General features: G+C 39.3%; 1 protein-coding gene across 4 annotated transcripts in view; it reads right to left on the bottom strand.

Moving 5' to 3' along the window:
• The window catches only part of Rbp6 (RNA-binding protein 6), a 420,916-nt gene that overhangs the window by 198,807 nt on the left and 198,136 nt on the right, over window positions 1–23,973 (bottom strand). The window contains exon 1 of one of the 4 annotated variants that reach the window (XM_070314117.1): window positions 7,241–8,188. The exons of the other annotated variants lie outside the window; for them this stretch is intronic. The gene's annotated coding sequence lies outside the window, so the exon portion shown is untranslated. Of the gene's footprint in view, window positions 1–7,240; window positions 8,189–23,973 lie in introns of those variants that run through there. 4 annotated transcript variants of the gene reach the window in all.

Consider the following 23,973-nt stretch of genomic DNA (forward strand, 5'->3'; position numbering starts at 1 on the left):
TAGGGGCAATGTACGGTGCTGCCAATTAAAATGTAGAGCGACAGCCGGAACGACCTTGTCGTTCGATTCACGTCACTCGGCTGTTGAATGTCGATGGATCCAATCGCTGAAATCAGCTGATAACGCGCATTATTACGTTAAAGTCATTTAATATAATCTCTTCTTTTTCTTTTAAATATTGCGCTCTTGTCTTTGATTTGAAAAAGAGATCTTGACTCTTGAAAAATTATTAGTAAGCCTCGATGATAGTAATAGTAAATTTAAATATTAAATATATACAGTATTACAAAATTTCCAAATAATAAATCATTAAGGGTTAACCTGGTAAATGTAAATAAATTTAAAATATGATTCGCGCGGTTGACAAATTTTTAACAAACATTAAATTGATACAATAAAATAAAAGAAAATAGAAATTCATAAGAAATAAATAGCCTTTATAATTTAAGATTCTTCTTTGAAACTTTGAATATATATTTTTTATTAATCTTTATCCTCTGTTATAAATTAAATCTTTATTTTTACAAAGAGATTGATCGAATCGAGTTTTCTCGTTTTGTATGCGGGATCATTATTACGTCTTTCGAATCGCAAATGAAAATGGCGATATGAACAACTGCGGTGGAGGATGAGATCCAGCGAGGCATAGCGAATCCGGTTGGCCGCGGACGGTTAAATCACCATTGTAAACCGCAATTCGCGTATTATGCCAACGCGATTCAACGGTCGAGTGAGGTCGGAGGTCTCTTAGTACGGATCTTGGGTGTACCGCACGTGCGCCGACGAAGGATTAATTAACGAATCGCGCGTACCGTGCGCGGTCACGATACATGTTGAGCGACGTCTACGCCCGTCGAAGCGGAAGCCTCAATTCTCGTCGGATTCATTCCGGTATAATATACATACACAGGCATGTACGCGGTAGGTATTACTTTCCTATTCGACTCTGTATAACGCAATAAATTCCCCTCGGCATAATTTTCCGCGCAAAAGAGATCGATATTTTGATAGCCGTCTTATAACAATAACTCAGTTCTGTAATCTCTGCGCATGTTTCATCTCGGCATAAGACAGTCCAATTATAGTCCCTTCAATTTATCTTGCTCAGTGTTAATTTCTTACAATTTCACGAAAGAAACTTCACAACGACACATTAATCGCGTTTACCCGTTATCAAATATCGTCAGTATAAATATGTCCGTCCGCGTTTGTCAATATTGTTTGTCAAATATTCTTCGAAAACGTTTTGTAATTTTTAAAAATGCAGTTTGAAGAAAACAACGTTAGAGGATAAATACAGATATCGATATAATAATAGCAGAAACGATATTTCTATCCACGGTTAAATCAAAGTTAAATGAACAGTATTGACATGAACATTGTTCCTATATCTTGAGAGAGAAAGAGAGAGAGAGAGAGAAAGAGAGAAATTAATAACATTTAAATTTATTAAAGATGTACAATGACGTATATATGTATATATGTTTATCTTATGCACAGTTGTTTTTCTTATCAACATTTAATCGATTTAAGTAATTCTGATGATGAATTCAAATTATCTCCAATTTCTCTCAAACCAAATTTTATCAAGTAATTTAAATCGTTTCATCTTCCTCTTACATTTCATCGAAATCTCATGAGAAACTTGAGAATCTCCGACCGGTACAATTTTCCAGATTGCAATCAAGGTTAGCATGTGAAAGTGCATACCTTATAACAGCGCGGAAAGCGCGCCCGCAAGAGGCTGAGTATTAATTAATAACGTCAATACATTTACGAGCGTGTTAAATATCGAATACGTGCGTGAGTAGAATCATTCCGAAGCGCGCGCAGGTGCAAATTGGCAAAACGCTCGCGAAGAAATTAAAAAAAAAAAAAAGCAAGGATCGATTGAAAGGACGAGAGACGAAGCGAGCTAAAAAAAAAGGGAGAGAGAGAGAGAGAGAGAGAGAAAATAGTTGAGGCAAAAAAATGTGATGCAGTTTGAACGAACGCAAAACCCACATGTCGCGCGCAAACATTCATATATATACGAATATGCGTGCGTACAGCGTGACGATAAAGTAATCTGCTATCGTTATTGTTCGACTTCTGTCTCTCTATGCGAACCGCTCTGCTCCCTCCGGTCTAGACCCACTTCCGGATTACATTGTTAATAATTACCGCGAGATTCGCGTAACCGCGGAATGCGCAAACCGCAACCGTTCCCTTCTAACGCACCGCCACGCGTTGTTGATTTCATTATTTATCGCATAACTCGCGGCAAAACACGGCTTTTTTAAATTCTCAGCGAAACATAATTGCAAACGCGTATACAATTAAAGTATCGTAACATTGTCGACGAATCAAATTGCTTTACGTCAAATTGAACTTGAGAAATAAACATTCATATATATAAGCAAAAATAAAAAGTAAAATATATTTAAAGAAAGTTAGTTTGTGTTTGTGACAACAGTATGCGCAAGAGTATTATTATAATTTATATTTTTTTCAATATATTTAAGATATTATTTAAAAGATATAAATAATATAAATAATGTCTATAACGAAAATGAATTGTCGAGAAATTTAAATTCAAGATTTGATGTTTTTTTTTTTTTTTTTTTTTAAATAGTTATTTACATATATTGCATTAAGACCTGATTAACTCTGCATTTTCTCCTCTCTTACTTGCACGTAGAAACATGAAGTATTCGGAAATACAGATACGCGGACATTAGTAATTCTTGCATGTATATCGAAGTGAAAGTGGTTTAAGCGGTTCGGCGGAGTCACCTATTTTTACATCTCGGCCGTTTGTTGGCGGCAGAAGAGAGGGATTGTGGCCATGCATTTGTATGGAAAATCCTGAGAATCGCGAGGGCTGTCTGTTTGTGCTGCCATCCCGGATTTAAAAGCATTTCGATGTAAACAATCGTGCCTTTCGCGGCATCAACCATTTAATTTTTTCTTTATCGACGCACTTAACTTCCATTCTCTTTTTACTGTAAACTTTTATTCCAGACTAGTTTGTGCGAAAGATACATTTTTACAATAGATTACGTACTCTGTTACATTACTTGCAATACTATAGGTATCACAAAAAAATTGCAATTTCTCTAAGAATGTGTGCTAAAATGATAAAAATATATAAAAGCATAATTTTTTCTGTTTTCATAAAATTACCACGCTTTTCTACGATTTTAAAATAAATATCTCCTGTAAGAGCTCTCCGTCCAATGTTTTTAATTGTGTCGTCTTCTTCTCCTTGTACTTGATATTTTCAAGAATGAAACCGGACCATCAAATCCGCTTACTTCCCTTGCCATTCGTGAAACGAATAACTCGGACTTTCCTCGGGAAGCGATGCCGCTGGACGATATAAAGAGCGCATCGTCATAGCCGTCAACCCGGAAACTTTGGCATTTTGCTTTATACCTCAAAGAAGAAGAAGAAGAAGAAGAAGACTCTATATTGTCCTCAAGAAAAGGCAAAGAGCAATCAAGCCCTGTCCCCGAAGGGCGCATATCGCTGTGGGGTGCTCAACGGGAAACGACCCTCTGCCATTGTAACGCGTCAAACTTTAAAGGGGCGCAGTTTAGGCTTTCGTTCGCGTAATAACGCGTTTCGTTATCGCCGCTTTAAATCCGAAATCTCTTCCACATGAAACGCTCGCGTTTGTCAACTGCGCAACATTTACGCGGAAAAATGAAAACACATTGTTCTACGTCTCAAAGATACGTTACGTCATTTTTCACACGTTAAAAACTGCAATACGATTAAAATAAAGGCTAGATAACGGGGGAGGGGTGGGGGAGGATATCGATATAACTATGTTCTGAAAATATCGATAAATATATAATTGACTGCTATAAAATATATTTATCTTTCTTGTTTCGCGAGTCTCACGTTGTAGATCCACGCCTGCGATATTAAAAAGATATTAGACGTCTCGAGCGAGGTTGTAAAATCGCGCCACACACATTTTCAAGCGGAGATTGCATTTCGGATAACGATGAATTTTACAACGCAATACGATATATGGGTCAGCGAAAGGGGAGAGTGCGAAGGCGGTGGAGATAAGGGAAGAACTGGGGTAGATGGATCGTCCGTGTGACGATTATCTCGCGTGACAATGTGTCGCCGCAATTTTCGTCTACGTGGCAGGAATTTTTAAGAACTCTATTTAAATGCCTTGCTATAATCGAATGGACAAAAGATAAGCTGAAAAAATAGAATTTATCGTGTACATTCCATAATATAATTTCCTGTAGAATATAACAACAACGAGAAGTAAGTAAACACGAAAAAGTCAGACTTGAGAATTTACACAATAGAAAAAGTATATAATTATAGTACGACTAATGGCTTTCTAGATAATTGAAAAAAAAATCAGAATTGGTGTAATAGAGATAAGCGAAGTGAAACAAAGAGTACCAACTTCAATTTAAAATTTAATGCTCCTTCCGATTGCATTTGTCCGCAATTATCGTTTACTTGTTACAAATCTTAAGAATGTATACAGCGAGATTATACGTGACGTATTTACGAAAAAACGATGATTCATAAAAATGATGATTATAAAAAGGAAGGAAAGAAAATATGAAGAACAAAAAAAAGTAATCCGGAAGTAATAAAAATATTTGGTAATATCTACTTATGGATGTATACGATTGATATCGAATGATCATAAACAGACATTTCGAAACTAGGAATGACAGAAGGATCAATGCGGATAACAATCGAGATAAAGAGACAACAACAGAGTGAGAGAGAGAGAGAGAGAGAGAGAGAGAGAGAGAGAAAGGGGGGAGGGAGGGGGGAAGGAGAGAGAGGAGGAAAAAAGAGACGAAGACAAATCCTGCTGGACGGTTGCCACAAGGCGCTTCGAAAGTAACGATCTCGTTATCGTTCTGCCTCGAGAAGCGAAGGACTTAAGATAATAAGTTTGTATGGGAGGGTGGAGAGTCCTTAATAAGAAACCGGAGCGCTCTCGCGCGCGCAAGAGGGAAATAGCGCTCGCTTACCTTTCCCTTTCCCTTCCCCTCTCCCCCCCCTCTCTATCTAGCCATCTCTCTCTCTCTCTCTCTCTCTCTCTCTCTCTCTCTCTCTCACACACTCTTTACCATCATCCGCGTCAGACTACTCAACTTATTAATTCCATTAATATTTCTTTCATGCGATTTGACGCACCGACGCGGCGAGATTATTAAAAGCGCGCGAAGAAGCCGTAATACCCTCGGAAACTTCGTCTTTATTACTACTCGCGCTACTTATTTAAAGAATTAACCGACCCTTACGGATATCGTTCGAAATGCCATGGGCAGTCAAGCATAAAAGAGCTTGTTCATTTATTTCGCAACATTATTCTTAGACATCGTCTTCGAATAAATAATTTTCTTCATTGGGAAAGTTTCATTTTTTTCAATCATCCTCCTAGCATGATATTATTCACGGATTATTCTCTACGACTCGATTTCCCTGATTTTCGTATGGAACATCTCCCTTAACCATCAACGGAAAAGAGTAATTCTTATATCCATAATAATTTAATATTAAATGTTAAAAAATTAAAATTAAAATATTTTTAATAAAATGGAGATGATGTTCGACAGTTTTGTCTCTAATTAAAAAAAAAAAAAAAAAAAAAAAGATTTCTCTCAGATTTAATGTAGTCCATTTGCAAAAGTCCCAAGTCAGCAATTAAATTTGATGAGTTTGACTGATATAAATCAAAAATTAATTTCGCTAAAATAGAATGTTCCAGATCCAATATCAATAAAAATCAATATAAACGAAAATTTGCGTGGTTCACTTTCAGTGAAAACATTGAATATATTATTTAAAGTGACAGAAAAATCTGTACTATGTACCATATATATGAATGTGATTTTTGTTCAAAAAGATTATTCGTATCAAATATTCAAAAGAAGTAGAGGTATATTCTATTTTTTTTTTTTTATTTGCACCAAACATTCAAGTCAATTAGCCACAATGAAATATGTAAATTGTATTCTTTGCCGCAATAAAAATCTTACAGTATGTAGTTAGTTGACTGTGGTTTTCGAGCAACAAGAGTTTCGTAACTTCATTATATAATCCTGTGACATTTTAAAAAGTCAACGTAAAGAATGATTATATTTAGTAGCTGATGGGTAATGATGAAACCCAATTCGTCCATATCACCGTTTATACGAGTGAACCGTGTAAATTTGTCTCGAGCATCGTAGGAGTATATACAGGGTATATCTGATGTACTAAACTTTAGGAGCGTATTCTAGAGATCAAGATAAGACTTCTTTTTCTCATGAACATGGGTCCGCAAATGAACCCCCCGCCCCCCTCCGAGCTTGGCAAATTAATGTTTTCATAATATATGTTTTTATTTTTTCATTTTAGTGGCTTACTTTACTTCATAATTTATTGGGCTATACCAAATTTTAATCTTTCGCCAATTTTTTTTCCCCCCCTGAAAAACAGTCAATTTTTAATTTTTTTCCCAAACTTCAGGGGCCTCGGAGGAGGATTCATTTGCGGATCCATGTCCATAGGGGAAAAAAGTCTTATTTCGACTTCTAGAATATGCTCCTAAAGTTTAGCGCATCATTTCAGATACACCCTGTATATCCGCGAGGGAAAATAAACGTCATCTACGTATCGCCGTATTGGATAGAACGGAAGTCGACAAAGATTTCGCGGCAAAGAGAATCGCAAGAGAGGCGAAGTTGTTCGCTGTCATCTCCGTGAAACATTTCGGTCACTGCACATTGTTGCGAGAAATGCACATAGGAACCAGGAGAGATGAAGTGTGAGAAGGGGTTAAAAGGAAGAAGAGGCGGAAGGGGAAGTGGGGGAGAGAGAGAGAGAGAGGAAGAAAATATCCGACACCCCGGTTGGTTGGTCCGCCTCTGTCCGACGGATGACGTCCACGATCAAGCTCCACCCACACACATGCCCCCAGCCAACGCACACACGTACCTACACACACACACACACCCACACACACACACACACATATATATATATACCATACACGCATCCGTACTTACGCCTACGCATAGCACACATACGCGTACGATGAGACATATAGTTTTGTGCTATCCGGCGAGTATACACATATACACACTAGAAGCCGACACACGCGCGCGCGCGCGATATTCGCGACACTTGTACGAGCTCCGCGAGCCCTTCAATGGGATCTGACGAGGAGAAGAAGGTGGCTGTTCTGCGCTCGGAATTGAGAAGGATTTGCGCATCGTACCTTCTCGGGGGTGATGAGCGGCGTGATGTACGTGGTGACCGCCGTCGTGTACACCTTGCGATGATCACCGGGTGAAAGAAAGCTTGCAGGTCACTCAGTACCACCGTGTGGAGTACCGAGTGCCGTGCGATTGGCGCGGTGCTCTTCCTCCGCGAGAGAGGAACGGGGATGAGACGTTTCGATCAAATCGTTTGATCGACCGGCTGAGAGTGACGATTTCGCGCCTCTGTCGAGCACAATACGCGCGTGTACCTGTTGTCCGTGTTGCGAGAGGTCGATCGTGCAACACGTATGGATGGTTTGACACTTTGGTGGATCTTGCTGTATTCTCACTAAAGATTAGGACGTATCCTGAAGAATCTGCTGAACGCGCGTCTCACGATGATGCTTTTTACAACGGACTAGATTAGGCTCATCGATCCGGAAGATCTAATCTCGTAGGATCCTCTCTCGGTGGCTTTCACAAATTTTTCTCACACTGAAAGTTGGACTAGACAGATAATCCGGACGTACGATCGGTACTCGCACCAAACGTACACTTTTTTCGCGATACGGAAGACACTAGAAACGATCCTCGAATCTTCGGCGAACGACGTTACACGCAAACGTGACGGGATCACTGGAGTAAAGTCGAGTGTTATCCCTCTTCTGACAGATTTTTCCTCAATTGGCAATCGACTTATGTCTGCCCGTGATGGTACCGGTAACCTTACGTCAGACGAATCGTCGTGTATTCTTCGCTGTTACCCGCGTCACGAGGAGGATACGGTGTGAGACGGATGGATGAAACACTCAGGACAGACAGAGAGAAAGAGAGAAAAAGAGGGAGAGAGATTGACTTGCGAGCACACAGGCAGGTGGTCGTCGTCGCGCTCTTCGTCGCCGTACGTCGGGTTTAATGCTGCACGCTATGACGCCGAGAACAGAATGGGGCGATCGTGGAGGCCCGGGCGAGTGAAGCCGTAGCGAGGGGAGGTGGAGAGAAGCCGCGCGGATGGCAGCGTAGTGGGGCGCCTTCATAGAGGGGGCGAGTGAGTATTCCGGGAAGGGGCCCCTTCATCCCGCTCTTTCGCGTCCTCCACCCTCGAGCGAGCGCTACCCCTCCGAGGCGCGCAGGCGCCCCCGGGATGCTGCCGTCGCTCGAGGGGAGTACGTTTTCAGAGGAAGACGAAGAGAGAGCGATCTGAAGAGAAAGAGAGAGAGAGAGAGAGAGAGGAGCTTCCCTTTTCCCCCTCCGATACTGGCTCCTCTCCTTCTCGTTTGCTTCCTTTCTTCCTTCACCAGCAAGCACACCCCAGCATCGACCGACGCGCCACGCTGCTCCGAGCCGCTTTCGTTCCCTCTCCCCTCCCGCAATCCTCTCCCTCTGCCCACAAAACCTTCTCACCACGCCGACCCAACGGGAATACTTAATGCCAAGAGAGAGGCTGACTGTCTGACTGCCTGCGCCAAGCTCGCTTGACGGCGGAATGGTAGCGAGGGAGATCGGCAATACGGAAGTTGAGAAGCTCGCACGAGCCGTCGGATGTTGCGAACCTTGCGACTACTTGTTACGCGTCCGCGACTTGATTCCCAGCTAATGACGAGACTTTGTAAAACTATATCATTGACGATATATTTTATCGTCGTGTCAAATTTCCATTTATTTCTGTGTCACTGTCAATTTCTATCTATTTTTTCTTCGTCTCCTAAATGTATCATATATATTAAATTTTCATTAATTGTACGCATTGATTGATGGATTTTGTTTATATCCTTACGTATAATATATATTATATATATTGGATTTGAAGCGTATAAAGTTTCTCAATTATAGTACGGAACTTGAATTCAGATCGAGAGACAGAAATTTTGATTGGAAATTATTTAAAAATTCAGCAACGAGTTGACACGGCCATATTATAAATATGCAAGAGACATCCGGTCCGTTCGATATTCTATCGACAGCTGCCAAGATAACGCAACAGCGTTGTCCCGTCGTCCAAGTAGTTCGAGATCTCGCTCGAGAACGGGAGCCCGGTCCGGCCAATATTGACCACTACTACTTCACGTCGGATACCGAAGTCGACTGTTTCCTCGGGTCCGCCGCATGGCTGGCCGGAAGCCAGGATCGCCTCTCTCGCACGTCTAACGGCTCGGTGTGAACGTATCCTACGCTTAACGCGGAAGGAAGGAACTAACCTAACCCAGAAAGATTTCATTGAGCCGCAACGTGACTTGGCCGGCTGCCAATACTATGGTCTCTCTACGCGGATCCTCGCAATGATCGGCGCTCGCGCCGAGGAAAGCTGCCATAAGAATCGCCATTTTTTTCGAGAAATATCGCCGTTATGGAATGTGCCGTCGATGAGCTCCTCGGATATGGTCGAATGAATCCTGTTATCGAACAGAATAGAGGACCGTTTGATCGTAAGAACCTGGGTCAAGCTTCTACAGAAGTACGCGTACCGATATCGATATTACGATTTTTTCGTTATCACCGGGGAAGATAAGAATGCTGGTTTGTTTGTCCGCCGTGCCGTCTACGGGAGAGAGACACCGATAACACTGGCGAGAGCGGGATATTCTAATACTTGGATGGCGGCGCTTCCAGAGAGATGAAGGGTAAAGGGAAAGGCGGGCGTTGCTTGCTCGCGTGCATTTGGCTTGCATCCAAAGCGAGACGCTGAATGAACTTGGCGGGAAAACCGCATTGGCGCGTGTTTCCTTCTGTCGTACGACAGACGCGACTACAATGGCTGGCAATATCCTTGCACCGGCTGCGTAGAGACATCTCTATGTTGGAAGATAACGCTGAAGATAATAACCTCGGAATTTATCGACTTTGTCACGTTAGTATATAAATTTATATTATCTCAGTATCTTATTTTACGTAATATATATATATATATATATATATATATATATATATATATATATATATATAAAAGTCGGTTGTATCGACGTTAATTTTAATTCAATTTTAATTATAATTCGTTCGTAATTTTATTTACATTATTATTTTCTTTTCACATATATCTATGACAGACAAATGTATTATTTATATTTGAAAGAATATAGCTTAAGTGTTAAAACATTTAATCATTTGATTGTAACATAATGCGCGCACACGCACGCGCGCGCGTGTGTGTGTGTTAATACAGATATATCGATTTCAGCCGAAATACATTTGTCGCTTTTGGATATGATAATTTTCGATATAAAGAATTACAACAAAATTAATTTCGAAAATTGAAACTACAATAAATAAGAAATTAATAAATATTCACATAAATAATTTTCAATTCAAAATTTGAAATTACTTCTACCTCCATTGTCATATCATTACGGTTTTATATTTATGATGTGTGTAATAACAGCGCGTTACCGCGGAAACGGTTAGCAGTGGGCGAATGACGGATTATTCACTGGCCTCGAGATTTCGGCCAGTCAATGTGATCCCGTAACCGCTTCGATGATCCCACAATAATCATTACTCTAGAGGCTGTCGACTGCCAAGGATGACATGTAATCATGATATTGGCACGTAACTGAGTTATCGCGCCACACGGGAGGGTCCGTCCTTTCCTGGGGTGTTCTACGGTCAATGTACATATATTCCATTCGGTGACCAGATCGACGAGATGTTAACGCAATCGAATATACGCGCTGCGTAAATCTCTCAAAGTGAAATGCTTCTCGCTCTTATCACGACGAGAAATGAAAAGATCGAGATGATTAATTCGAGAGTGGCAAACTTTCATATAATGCGCGTAAATATTGACATTTGTCAAAAATATTGACATTTTCATAATATATTTTAATACATGTTATCTTAGCATAAAATATAAAGATTTCTTTTAGAAAATTTAACCGAATTTATATTATATACAGGATTTTTAATGTAAAATATTTATTTTTTATATTTAAATTCTATAATTAATATTCGTAACGATTATTTTATATTATTTCTTTTATAATATTTGTAATATCTTTTAAAAATGTCTATTTCTCCAATCATTTGTTATATAAAGATAAGTTGCCTTTCACTTTGCAAATAAATTCTCGAATCTAATTAATTAAATTATCAAGAAAAATAAATTTACCAAAAATGATTTAGTTTCATTGTTTACACTTTCAGCGTTAAGAACTCTCAGATATTTAGGATTGCAACTGGCTAAATGAAAAAGTACCGTTAATTCGATCGCGGGATCGATGAGCGGATTCGTACTCTCGAAAATCTCGATATCGAAGATGGAGAACGCCGATGCAGCCTTCAATCCCTTTTAACCCGCCTCTCACAATCGGTATTTGTTTCGGTGACAGTACAAGGGCAGCGTGTTTTCGAACAGCGACCGAGTTTCAGAGGCTCGCATGCAAGATGCGTACTGTGGGGGGAAAGGGAAATCGGAAGAGGGAGAAGGGGATCGCCCGATTACGCCGTTCGCGAAAGCAGTAGAAACTCTTCCACGACCCAGTTCGCTCTTTTCCGCATGACGTCGCCGAGATTTTTGGTCGCGATTCTCAAGCTCGATACTTATCCCCCGCAATATGGCTCATCCCGGACAACCCACCTTCGCCTGTCCACCTCGAAACCGCTTCTCGATATTCTCTCGACGGGTCCTCCGTCTCCTTCCTCATCTCCGCAAAGCCCGAGAAGCTGAGAATGAGGAACTCGAAACTCTTTTCTAGAATATTAGACGTTCGATGTGTTCGAAGGGCGTGAGAATTTTTGTCCCCTCTTCGCTCGTTTCAATTTTTCTCCCCGTCCCCCGTATTAAGTACTCATTCACTCTGAACTCGCATCAGTTGCTCACAATTCGTTCAAAGAGTTTTCCGAAGTCAGATATAGAGAATAAGAGAAAAAGAGAGAAAAAGGGAGAAGAAGAAGAACAATCGAAGAGAGAAGAAACGCGAACGGCTTGGATCAAGAAAGTCAGGGGTGGATGGGCAAATAGCTCGAATCACGCGAGCCGTTGCCTCGTAATTAATAGGGCGCACGAAAACGAGCTACTGCGCCATCAGCGACCCTCAAGATCCTCCCGGTGGCTACACATCACCGAGAAGAGCTTGTCCGCCGTAGAGTCTTAGAGTCTCCAGAGATAAGTCTTAATCGATATTGACAGTGTTTTACGCGCTCTCCTTTTTCGTAAGGCAATGATAAGATCTGCGAATATGATCTTAATCACTTACAAAATAATGAATAGTGACGTTCACATTACAATTAAAATAGACTTTAATTAGAAATAAATAATCTGGGCAGTCTTATCGTGAAAAGAAGAGATGATAGAATATATATGATCGTAATAGTTGTGAAAAATGAAAGAAAAAGCGAGAGAGAGAGAGAGAGAGAGAGAAAGTGTTGCATCATATATGTAAAAAATATATCATATCTAAATAACATAAAAATCTATATTTTATTTCTTTATTTTTCAAGCTCGTAAACTATGTATGTTAAACAATTTATTTTTAATTTACTATTTTTAAAAGTATTAAAGCCGTTTTTTCTCATTAATTTTCATACATAATTTTTACAAATAATTGTAAAAAAAGGATCTAGTGTTATTAAAAAAAAAAAAAAAAAAAAAAAAAGTAAAGCCTTATATAACGATAAAGAGACAAAAAGATACAATGTTCTTCCAATTATATTATCTTTATTATTTCCGAAAATTATTATTTTTTCAATATAGTAGTAACAAACTTTCGATTAAGCACTACTTATTATTGTTTGTTAAGCCTTATTCTTGGCGACGTAGCATTTCGTTAAGATTTCACGCTTTAGGAAATTCATCTTGTAAGGCTGAATAATGCCTTTCGCCAAAATCTTACTCGCAAATCTCGCGCAAAAATTTATATCCTCGTATTAGATCGTAAGAACGCTTCGCGTTTCCCAAGTATTTGTTCCATTTACTTCACGAAAATGGCGAGAAGAAAATGAAGACAAGGACGAGAGAGAAAGGGACGCGCCCTGCAGAATTAGCCGAGTTACTTGGAGTAAATCAAAGGAAGGAAATGAATTTTTATCGAGGACAGAAGGCCCCGGGATTCGCTTCGGTAATAGCGCTAGTTCCTTGCACGATCGTGAGAATCGAATAAAATCTGCAAAAAAATCGCCGAGAAACTGCGGCGAAACGATACGATACTCACAGTAGAGTTTTACTCTCGCCTTCGCGAAAAAGTACTCGGAAAAATTCACCAGCGCGATAAATTTACGAGACTCTCCTCCCCTTTTTCCAGCACGCCCTTATTTTTCTCTTCCCGATGGTCGGTTTTTCATCCAGTGATTAATGACATTAATAAGACAGAGTTATCATCTTCATACCAATTACCAAGATGTAAAACTTCTTATCGATAAAAATTATGCTTAGCGGTTTCAACGCGAATGAAGGCATTTAGCAACTATGTAAAGAACTATTTTAACGTAGAATCGATAATTTAAATGAAATCTTATTTCAGTTTAAAAAATAATAAATATTAGAATTTATGATAAGTAGCATATTTACATTACTTATATAGTAAACATGTAATAAGCGGTTTTTGTGTAATTTGATAATATTTCTATTTATTTATATTTTAATACATATTATTTTAATATTATATTCCAGAAAAAGATTATCCGAAAAACTCTATCATACAGTTTTGTATGAAATTAACACCAAATTTATTATGGCACTAGTTGTATAATAATCAATTAATAGAGAAGTAAATTTTCCTAGTAAATTTGACGTAATTATCTATATCATTATAATCTATGTCGATAATAATCTTAATCACTAGACTATTAAACAATTCATATTTATGTATAATGCCTATATAATATGATTCTTGTCGATGAATAATTATTTATCGAAACTATATAATTCTATCGCTCTGATGTATGTATGTATAATAAAATTTAAAACGAATTTAAATAACGTGTATATATATTTAGCAGTAAAATATATATTTTATAAATTTATCTAAAAATATTATATGCTTATTCCTTCATTTTCGTAAACTTGTTTACAATTTCTTTTTAAACTTTCTTGTCACTTTGTAAAGATCGCACAAACGAGATCTTCTTTCGCGAAGGAGAAGGAATCACGACCGATATACATATATCGCATCCGGATGCTGGAGAAATAGCGAATGATCGTAGTTGGCAAACATGTGATTAGTAGAACGCGTCGGAAGCATTTATGTAGGACAGAGTTTAGCAACGTCGTTGGCGCGCGTTTGCTTAAAGACAGGATGAGAGAAGGAGAAGGTGTCGCTAAAGGGTGGAAGGGTGGAGGAGGTAACTCTGCGCAAATGTACACGCAGATGTGTGCCCATAGTATCTCGATTCTCTGAAAGCTCGGTAATGATTCTCGGTCGTTAGATTGGTTTGCGCGTAATATGCCCACCGACGCGACGCCTATATGCTCGATTAATCCGACGGCGTCGCTTATTCGCGTGATATTAAGATCCGCGTGTACGGAAGAAAATTATCCAGAACATGTAAACAGTTGTAGCATTCGTCTGCGTAAACCCGTCTGCATTTTGCAGCGTGTATGCGTTAGGTTTAATTGTAGTAGCGTGTTTAATAGCGTTTAGAAGAAAGCGCATCTTTTATATTCAAACAGTTTCTATATACAGGATGGGCCTTTTAAAGTCTTACAAGCTATTATTATTAATTATTTTCTTTATACCGATTGATTTGTCTCATTATTTTGTACATAAAAGTATTATGGTAAAATTATCGAAAACTAAATATTTTACGAGATATTTTTTTGTTCATATCAAAATATGTCAGATTAAGATATAAAATAACTCGAAAAATACTTAATGAAAAAATACTTTATTATAGTGTTTTGAAAAGCTCTCGAGATAAGCTACAAGAATATGTAATAAAAAATGGGGGTTTCCATTTAAAAAATTAAAGATAACCTTCACCCAATCTTCAACCGACTATTCAAGATCAAACCAGTAATACCTTCTTATGTCCCCCTTCGAGTCAAATAACTATTGTCTGAAACATTTTTTGCTATAATGTGTACTTTCAGAGATAATAGCTTGTAACACTTTAAATGTCCCACCTTGTATACAAAATAACTAATAAAATATATTTTTCTCAAGTATCTAGTTATATATATAATTATTTATTTATATATTTTATATATAATTCTAGTTATATATAATTAATATATTTATAAAATCTAATAAATCTAGATTTTACGTATTTCGTTATATATGATATAGCCGTGATATGAGATCGTATTTTGATTATCAAGATTTGTAAAGTTTGCATTATTACGTTATGCGGTGAGAATCTAAAAAGAAAAAAATCTTTTACAGAGATGTTACACTCGTGCAGATACTTTTGCAAGAGAGCGGAATTTCTTCTATTCGTGCAAACCTTTAAGAAGTGGGTATTGCTCGTTTCGCATCTCTTATGACGTTGATCGTAAGAGGATCAGACTCGGATTTACGGTTCTTTCGGCAAAACGATACAGGTATAAAATAGCGCACGAGCTCGAAATAGTCGTCGAGCGTAGGTACAAAATGCAATCTTTGTCATCAGATTCCATCCTAAATACTTATTCGTGTTTGACCAACTGAACAATTCTTTTTCTATGATTATTTACGTGGCAACATAAAACATTTGATTTCTATCTTGATAATAATCTATCTACTCTTCTCTATCTCTTGTAAACGATATAATATCTTACTATTATTATTCTTCTTATATATTATTTATTCTTCGGCGTGATGTACGAGGATTGGCAATTAAGTTTGAAAATATTTAAGTTAGAAAATATTTATTACAATTACAAAACACACGTATTCGTTATCTAATACACGGTCCCCTTTAAAATAGTCCCCTCCTAAAGCAATGTACCTGGTCCAATGTTTTTTCTATTCAAAATCATTCTCCGTAAGGCTGTTTACAACACGCGTCAACTATTCCACTTTCGCTCGTGACCCCGAGAATCATTTTGATGACTGCTTCCTGCAATGGGAAAAACGTTGGACCGAGTGCATTGCTTTAGGAGGGGATTATTTTGAAAAGGACTGTGTATCGGATAACGGATCAGCCCAATATTTTTTCCATTGCGGAAAGCAGTCTTCAAGATCATTCCCCGTGAGGCTGTTTAAAACTTAATTGTCAGTCCTCGTACGAGCTATCTTATAAATGCTTTTAAACTTTGAATAATACATAAAATGCGAATAATTAAAAGCGCTAATCAATAAAGACATTCATAATAAAATATATAGCCGTTCGTAATAAAATAATATAAGTGCAATAATAAAAATACACGTCATATATTGATAGCGCGAAGTATATCTCCCGTTCGAAAGCAATCAAACTCAAAACATGATTACGCGTAAAATTTTTCAGCTATCCCCGTGAATCAAGAGTAAAATTCGATCGTAGATGGAAATACGATTGATCAGATGTATTTTGATGCGTTAGCAATCTTAAAAAAAAAAAAGGGAAAGCAATGCGCGTGCGACAAAATCCCGCGTTCGTTACACGGTATCGACTCTATTTCACGCTCATCAGCCGCGCGAGCATGTAGAAAACTTCAGAGGACGAAGAGAGGAGATCTCGTCTCGGTTCTTCCCCGGGTGCTCTCATCTCCGGTCTTGACGTCGACTATGGTCCCGAGATCTCGAGGGCCTCTCCGCGCGACACAAAGACGAAAGAGACCGTGAACACGGAGATGAGCGGGGTCGACGCTAGGTCGTGAAGGGGAAGGGTAAAAAAGGGGATGCCACGATGATATACGGAGGAAACGGCACGGCACGACGCGGTGACTTTTCGTAAACATAATGAAACTGCCTGGTAATCTTAGAAGCGTCGCTCGTCGGCCTCGTCTCGCGCCACTCGGTCGACTTAAATATCTCGAAATGGAACTTGCCTTCTCTCTGGTAGCGCTGGATTTGGCGGCTGACAACACGCGCGTGTTGCGGTTTCAGATATTACATCGCAGAGCCGCGCGCGTCTGAGGCCCCCGCGTGAATTTTGTGGCTCGAAAGAGCCACGTTACGTATGATGGTTTCATCATTCGAGAAGATCAGGACTTTGAGCGCGATTTCTCTCGATCTCCCAGCGACGAGAGGTAAAGGAATTTAATATTCTCATCTCAATTGTAGAAATAGCGAATCTCGAAATTTTTGCAAAATGTGCATCGCGGAATATATTACGAGAAATGTGTGTGCACAGTATATTATTAATACTTTCAAAAATATCAACTAGTAACTAAGCCACCATGATTATATACAATATATATATATATACATTGTGTAACATTGTACCCGCACTGTTGCACAAATTTCAATTTCATATTTTGACGTGTAACTCGATATTACAATAATACGCGCTTGTAATAGCACAATATTGACAAAACTTTGGTTGCTGGCATATATTATGTATTTCGGGGCAAATGAGTTAAAAGAAAAACGCGAGGAGAAGACATCGTTTGATTGCACTACTTACGACAGCGCGCAGATTAGCGCTTTTATACTTTTGAGATTAAAAACATTTAACCGATATTATATTTTCTTTTCAGAATATATCGTTGACCGTCAACGAAGCGAAAACGTGAAGGAAAATAAAATCGTCACGAAAAATATCGCAAAACATTAGTCCGTATTGTCAGTTTCATTTAGCGACTTTAGCCACTTTATGCCAGATACAGTCGTCGAAATTCGTTATTGAAGATCGCATCAAATTTCTCACTTGACATTAAATTCGCGCTAAAGATACGAATGATATAATTATAATGTCGATGAATAATACTAAAATATCGATTCCCAGAATATTAATTTTAATTTTCTAATTACATTAAGATGATCGTTACTTGTGTATACATTTTTTAAACTCGTTGCTGATGTACTTAAAGCAGAAAGATATATCGATTCCTTGGAATTCCTCTTTGCGAAAGCTCCGTCACGCAAAATTGAAATTTAATGTAATAATATCTAGCCGGTGACATTTTTCAGATGATATCGACTCTCGCCAATCATGATATCAGAACTGCTGATTTCCCAACCTCTCGCGAATTCTCGGACGATAATTTTTAGGTCGGACGCATCTCGATCGACACGCCGAAACGTAATCAACCGCTCTGTAATTAAGAGCGTCTCCCTCGAAACACGACTTCGCGATCGGCAATGAGCGAGATAAATACGAGAGAGAGAGAAAGAGAGAGAGAGAGAGAGAGAGAGAGAGAGAGAGAGAGAGACGGTCGCTTTAATTTGGAATTTCTCCTTGCTGCTTTCTCACGGGAGAGACTCACCGATTAAATGCGCGATACGAGCCGCCGACAGAAAATGCCTCTTCGATTCTTACCTGCAACAAAAAGGCAACGAGCATTTTAATCAAACTGTCGTCGGGCGAGATAAGAATAGGGCGCGTCTTGCGTTGGCATTTAGAAAGCGATTTCTTTCATTCTGTCTCGTCCTTCGAGCCTCTCCCTCTTTCATGTTTCAGCGATATAAGTCTTGTAAATAAAATATGTAAAATAATTCAACTATAAAATATATTAATACGTATTAATCACATTCTTTCGCATAAATCCTATTTAAAGGATTAAAAGTATTGTGAGACATGTCACGGAATAATGAGTTAAATTTGGAGCGTAAAATGGTCGATGATCACGATGAACTTAACTAAGTTTATATTCGGTGCAACAACGGTGAAAGAGCGCACTGGATCGTAGCCAGTCTCGCCAAAGCGTCCTGTACACGATCAATCTGTTAAACGCACTTATTTATCCTTGCCCGTCGGGACGACGAGGCAACGTTGGAACGTCGGGACGTCGATGTAGCTATTAACCACGGAGATATATTTGGCGATAGTCGAGCGAGCGTCTGTAAAACTTATTTTACCGAATTTAATTAGTCAAGGTACATCCACTAAATATTCGAATAATCTGTTTTGTTCATGAATAAAAAATTCTGAATTATCGAACGCAAATTTATTAATTTTCTTTTTCTTTTTATTTACGCGTTTTACGTATAAAAGGATAATGGAAATTTTCTCAATTTTCCGAACAAGTGCATTGTCGACGAATTGGCAGAGCGAACGTTTCGGCTCAACGAGTCAGTCAGCTCTGACGCTGCCTATCCGGCGAGTGGACACAAAGCGTGTCAGGGATGGCTATAAATCTCAACGGGCTCTTGATCAAACGTTCAACTAATACCGGATCGTGAGAGGCTCGCTCTTTCCCCCGGAGTCGTGTCAGTGCTCCTTGCCCCTTCGTCAGGAACCTACTCGGTTACGGGATAATCCCAGCTGCATTACCTTGATGAGCTCCGGAACTCTGCCTCCTTCGTACCTCCTCTCCCAATTCCCCTTTCTCTCTCACCAAGAGATTCCGGCTTATTCCCGGCCTTAGGCAAATGCGTGACTAAAGATCGCGAGTTGCATCGCTACGATCTCTATTCACACGTGCGTAAATACGCACGTATACAGAATAGACGCGAATTACGGGCACGTGTAATTCCATATCGGCGTAGAATGGCGCGATATTGAACGGATTGTTGCCGCTTAAAAACGCGCCGTGGTGGCAAAACAAGAGGACGTTGCAATATATCCCTATAATAGGTAGAGGGAGATCCCCGGGAGAGACACCTTCCATTCAGAGATCGAATGGAAAGATCGCCTGAGCCGCCTCGCGAAGAATTTCTGACGTAGCTAATATATCCTACATCACTCTACTCAGCTCGGGCTATCCAGATCTCAGTATCGCGAGAGTTGATTTCCGGTTGGACAACCTCCCCCGAGAGTTCCCTACACAAGATTGCTCATGGTCAGATAACACGACTAATTTACTCAGTATTTTTATCGTAGAGATAAGAATGTAACAGCGGGTCGAAATTCCCGCGGGATATCAAAAATGAAAGTTCATTCATTGTGTTACACAGCGATCAGAATGTTAGTTTCTAAAATACTATGCAGAAAATAGAGGACGTATTATCTATTAAATGGATTAAGTGGTGAATCTTGTTAAAATCGAAACTCATGCTCCAGAATATATAATAAAGTGAATTAATATAGAAAACAGCAAACGCGTTTCCCGTAAACCGGAAAAATTAATAGAATAAGCTTTCTAAAAATGATAGAAATGAGAATCACATACACAAACAATAAACGGGTTTTTAATTTTAATTTCACCCCCGGTCCAATTGCTCTCCCATTGCATTTAAACACTTGGAGTAAAATGAAACGCGATAGCAACAAACGGACAGAAAGTCAACCACGGCCTGCAAATTTGATGACGAGAACGCAGCCGTCCAAGTTCTGAGCGCGAGGCTTCTAATCTCGAGACGAAGAAGGAGAATAAGATGGCGGTGAAGGAGAGGGGTTGCGAGATTAAAGCGGGGGAGATTGTTAGGCACCGAGCTCATCTTAGTTGCTCGTCTAAATCTCTCCCCGAGCGGACTAAACAGACTCCAGTGGCAATACGTAACAACTATTAGCGAACCGACATTCATCTCGTTTAACTCGAGTTAGCGGCCGCGCCGTAAACCAGGTCCGAGAGCCGTGTTAACAAACCGTGTTGCTCGATACAAATGTTGATAGCGAAAATCGTTTCGCTAATTTATACAAAGTGATACGGCCTATCCAAACGCATTAATCAATATTAATTTATTTGTCGCCTATTATCTTCTTCCGGAAAGATACGAACTGGAGCTAACTCAATTTCTCTTTCTCTCTCTTCTTCTTTTTCTCTTCAAAGATAAATCTATGTTATTTATGACAAAATTGAATTAATGTAATAATTAGTAATAATATGATTTTTATATCATTACAAATACTAGCAATAATTTTGTTGTAGTGAATTTTAGAGAATTCTAAGAACGCGCACGCAACTAAATTTCTGCTTTAAAGGAGAAAATAAATAAACGTCCGAATATACTTTTCCGCACACAGAGACGGAGAAAAACGACGGAAAGGCTAATTTAACCTGAAATGTTTCGCTTTAGCAGACGAGATATCAAAGGGAGCCAACAATATCGCGGTTTGCACATTCCAAGAGTATTCGGCATTCATTCCAAACACGTCCGCGACGTATTATGTTATTAGCCAAGTCAACGAGCGTAAAGCGGTGAGAAGCGGTCAGGAAGCACACCTGGAGAAACTGTCCCGAGTAGAGAAAAGCCGGAGGGCATAGGGGACGTAAGCTTGTTAACGAATGTACGGGATGCGGGGCGACTCGCGGGACAAACCGCGCAAAATGAACGGGTAAACGTCAAACGACTTTTCACACATTAAGCATCCAAAAGCACGCCTCTTGATAAGCGAACTTCCTGGACTCGGTAATTAACGCTAACGGCATTAATTCCTTTCGACAAAGCGATCGCTTAACCGGTTAACCAAATACGGAGAATGCGGTTTTTGTACCGGGTCTCTATTAAATTTTTCCTCATTAAAGTGACCGTTACACCGCTAGCGTAACTGAATTAGCGGAGATGATGAAAATTAAGTTTCTCCGCCCGCTCCCTTTATTATCGTCTTTTTATTCGGTCTTTATCGACTCTTTAACGAGAAAACATAGCGCGAGGAATTCTTCGGTGAGAAAAACAATTTTCATCTAGGCTTTCGTTTCTCTTTATTTGTCTCGCTGTATACGTTTCTGTCTCTCACCTCCGCCTACGGGCCTATTTCAGTCCTTCAATCCTTTCCATTTCGCTCTTCTGACAGAAACTCCGTCAATCCCCGAAGGAGACGCAAGTAATACCGGGATTATGTAAACGTCATTCCAGCGAAATACGCATCTGTTCGGACATATTCAAATTATTTGGACTGACAAACAATTGTAAACGTCTCTCGTAGCTCGTGAATATCTCCGATTAATGCAAGCGTATCTCGAAATAATATTATTATTATGAAAAAATTGTTTCATCAGCATTGATCTAATCCCACTAGAGCTGTAGTTAATTAAATAACATTTTTTAAATTCTGGTTAATTTCACAAGCTCACTCGATTATTTCAAATTAATTTATAGATTTCTTAAGTAAATTTACAAATTATTAAATAATTTATAAAAATTTTGTTTTTATATATTACATACATTTGTATTTATATATCGGCTTTTATATTCTGTCATGTTAGTCACAAATACTTGAGACTTTCTCAACTTTCAGCATGCTGTTCAGCGCATTCAATCAGCGTAACGATGTTATATGAAAAGGCGCTAATTTACGCTACTTAGCAATTCCGTTTCGCACAAGTGTGTTGCAAATCTTTTACAAGCCTGCGCTAATAAACTACTATTAACTAACCACTCTCATCGGCATCAAATAATATAACGTGAAATATATATGATATCCCAGCGACACATCTTTATGCTCTCCCGAATCTCTTCTAATCCCTTTCTTTTGTTCGCGTTCACACCGGGCAAGTCGAAGTCTATTCAAGTCCTTGTAATCGGTATCCACTATCCTCGCCGTCTTCGCTGATGCACCATACACTCGGTATCCCAATTTAATATGACTTGTGCATATTCAACGGTTTTCCATCTATATCTATACAGGAGAACGATGCGGGCACTCATCGTAAAATGAGGAATAAAAGCTAGTTAAATTTTGTGATTTTTCCATTTCTATCTAACACGTGCTAAAATTAAATAATTAAGAAAACTCTGAAATAAAGACAGCATAAAGAATTCTCTCAATTTTGATATATATATATATAAAATTTTTAAAAGAGATTTTTTTTTTTCGATTGGGCTATACATTATCTTTGATAGCTTCCAATTTGTATGCGAATGTAATTTGTAATAACAAACGAAAATGCCTTATCTCTATAAAAAACGTTAATTGTGTATTTCCCATTGAGTAAAAAAATTGTATAATAGATAATTGCGTGTCGTCGAACAAGAGCTCGCGGTGTCATAAAAGATTGCGACGCTATCGACTTCCGCGAGGTTACACGCGGCGAAATAATATTCCGCGAATCCAAATGACGAAGGTAGAGGTAGGAACGGGACGGAGAGACAGACATATATAGCGCGCTCCGTAACTTTTCCCTTTATCCGCTCATCCCGACGTCGTCTGCCGGGACCCGACAATGAATGGATGTCAAAAATGCAGCAATTAATTCAGCCCTGCGGGGAACAAAGGCGTAAGAATACCGTCGACCGTCGTCGTCTCGTACTCTAGAGAAGTTCTTCCTCGACCGGGGACTCGCCTCGCCGAGGAGAGATGAGATGAGATGAGAAGAGGTTGAGAAGAGAGAGGGAAAGGAGTAAGAAGGAGGGAAGAGGGGGAGGGGAGGGAATATAACTGGCAGTGAGGTAGCAACGAGCGACGGTGCACAATAGTCGGATCATCCAACTTTACTTTGCTTATTGTAATTCAATTTCACGGGGCGTCCGCCTGTTCCTTTCAGCGTACTCGCTTACTCGCGATCTCTTCCTTATTTCTCTCTTTCCGTCCCTGACGTCTTTCTCATCGCGTGATCCTCGTCGGATTATAGCGACAGAGAGAGAGAGAGAGAGAGAGAGAGAGAGACCAACTGACGCGGGAGATGGACTTGACAACTGTTTAACATCCTTGCTTACAAAGCCGATCTCGCAAAACGGTCGTGATCGCATCGCGTCGCGTTTCTAGCTGCGCTACTCTCGGCAGAATTCGCGGTTTAACTCGGTTTGCTCACATTCTGTAATTTACGACGGCGTGTTAACGCGCGCGAGGCGTTTCTTCCGCCTCTCTTCCATTGTCGCGAGCGTTTTACCTATCCGACGTGATTCTCAACGAGATTATTCAAAACTTAACTGTT

The sequence above is a fragment of the Polyergus mexicanus genome, unplaced genomic scaffold, assembly GCF_030449975.1.
Source record: "Polyergus mexicanus isolate NDT 795.1 unplaced genomic scaffold, iyPolMexi1.0 SCAF_26, whole genome shotgun sequence".
NCBI lineage: Eukaryota > Metazoa > Arthropoda > Insecta > Hymenoptera > Formicidae > Polyergus > Polyergus mexicanus.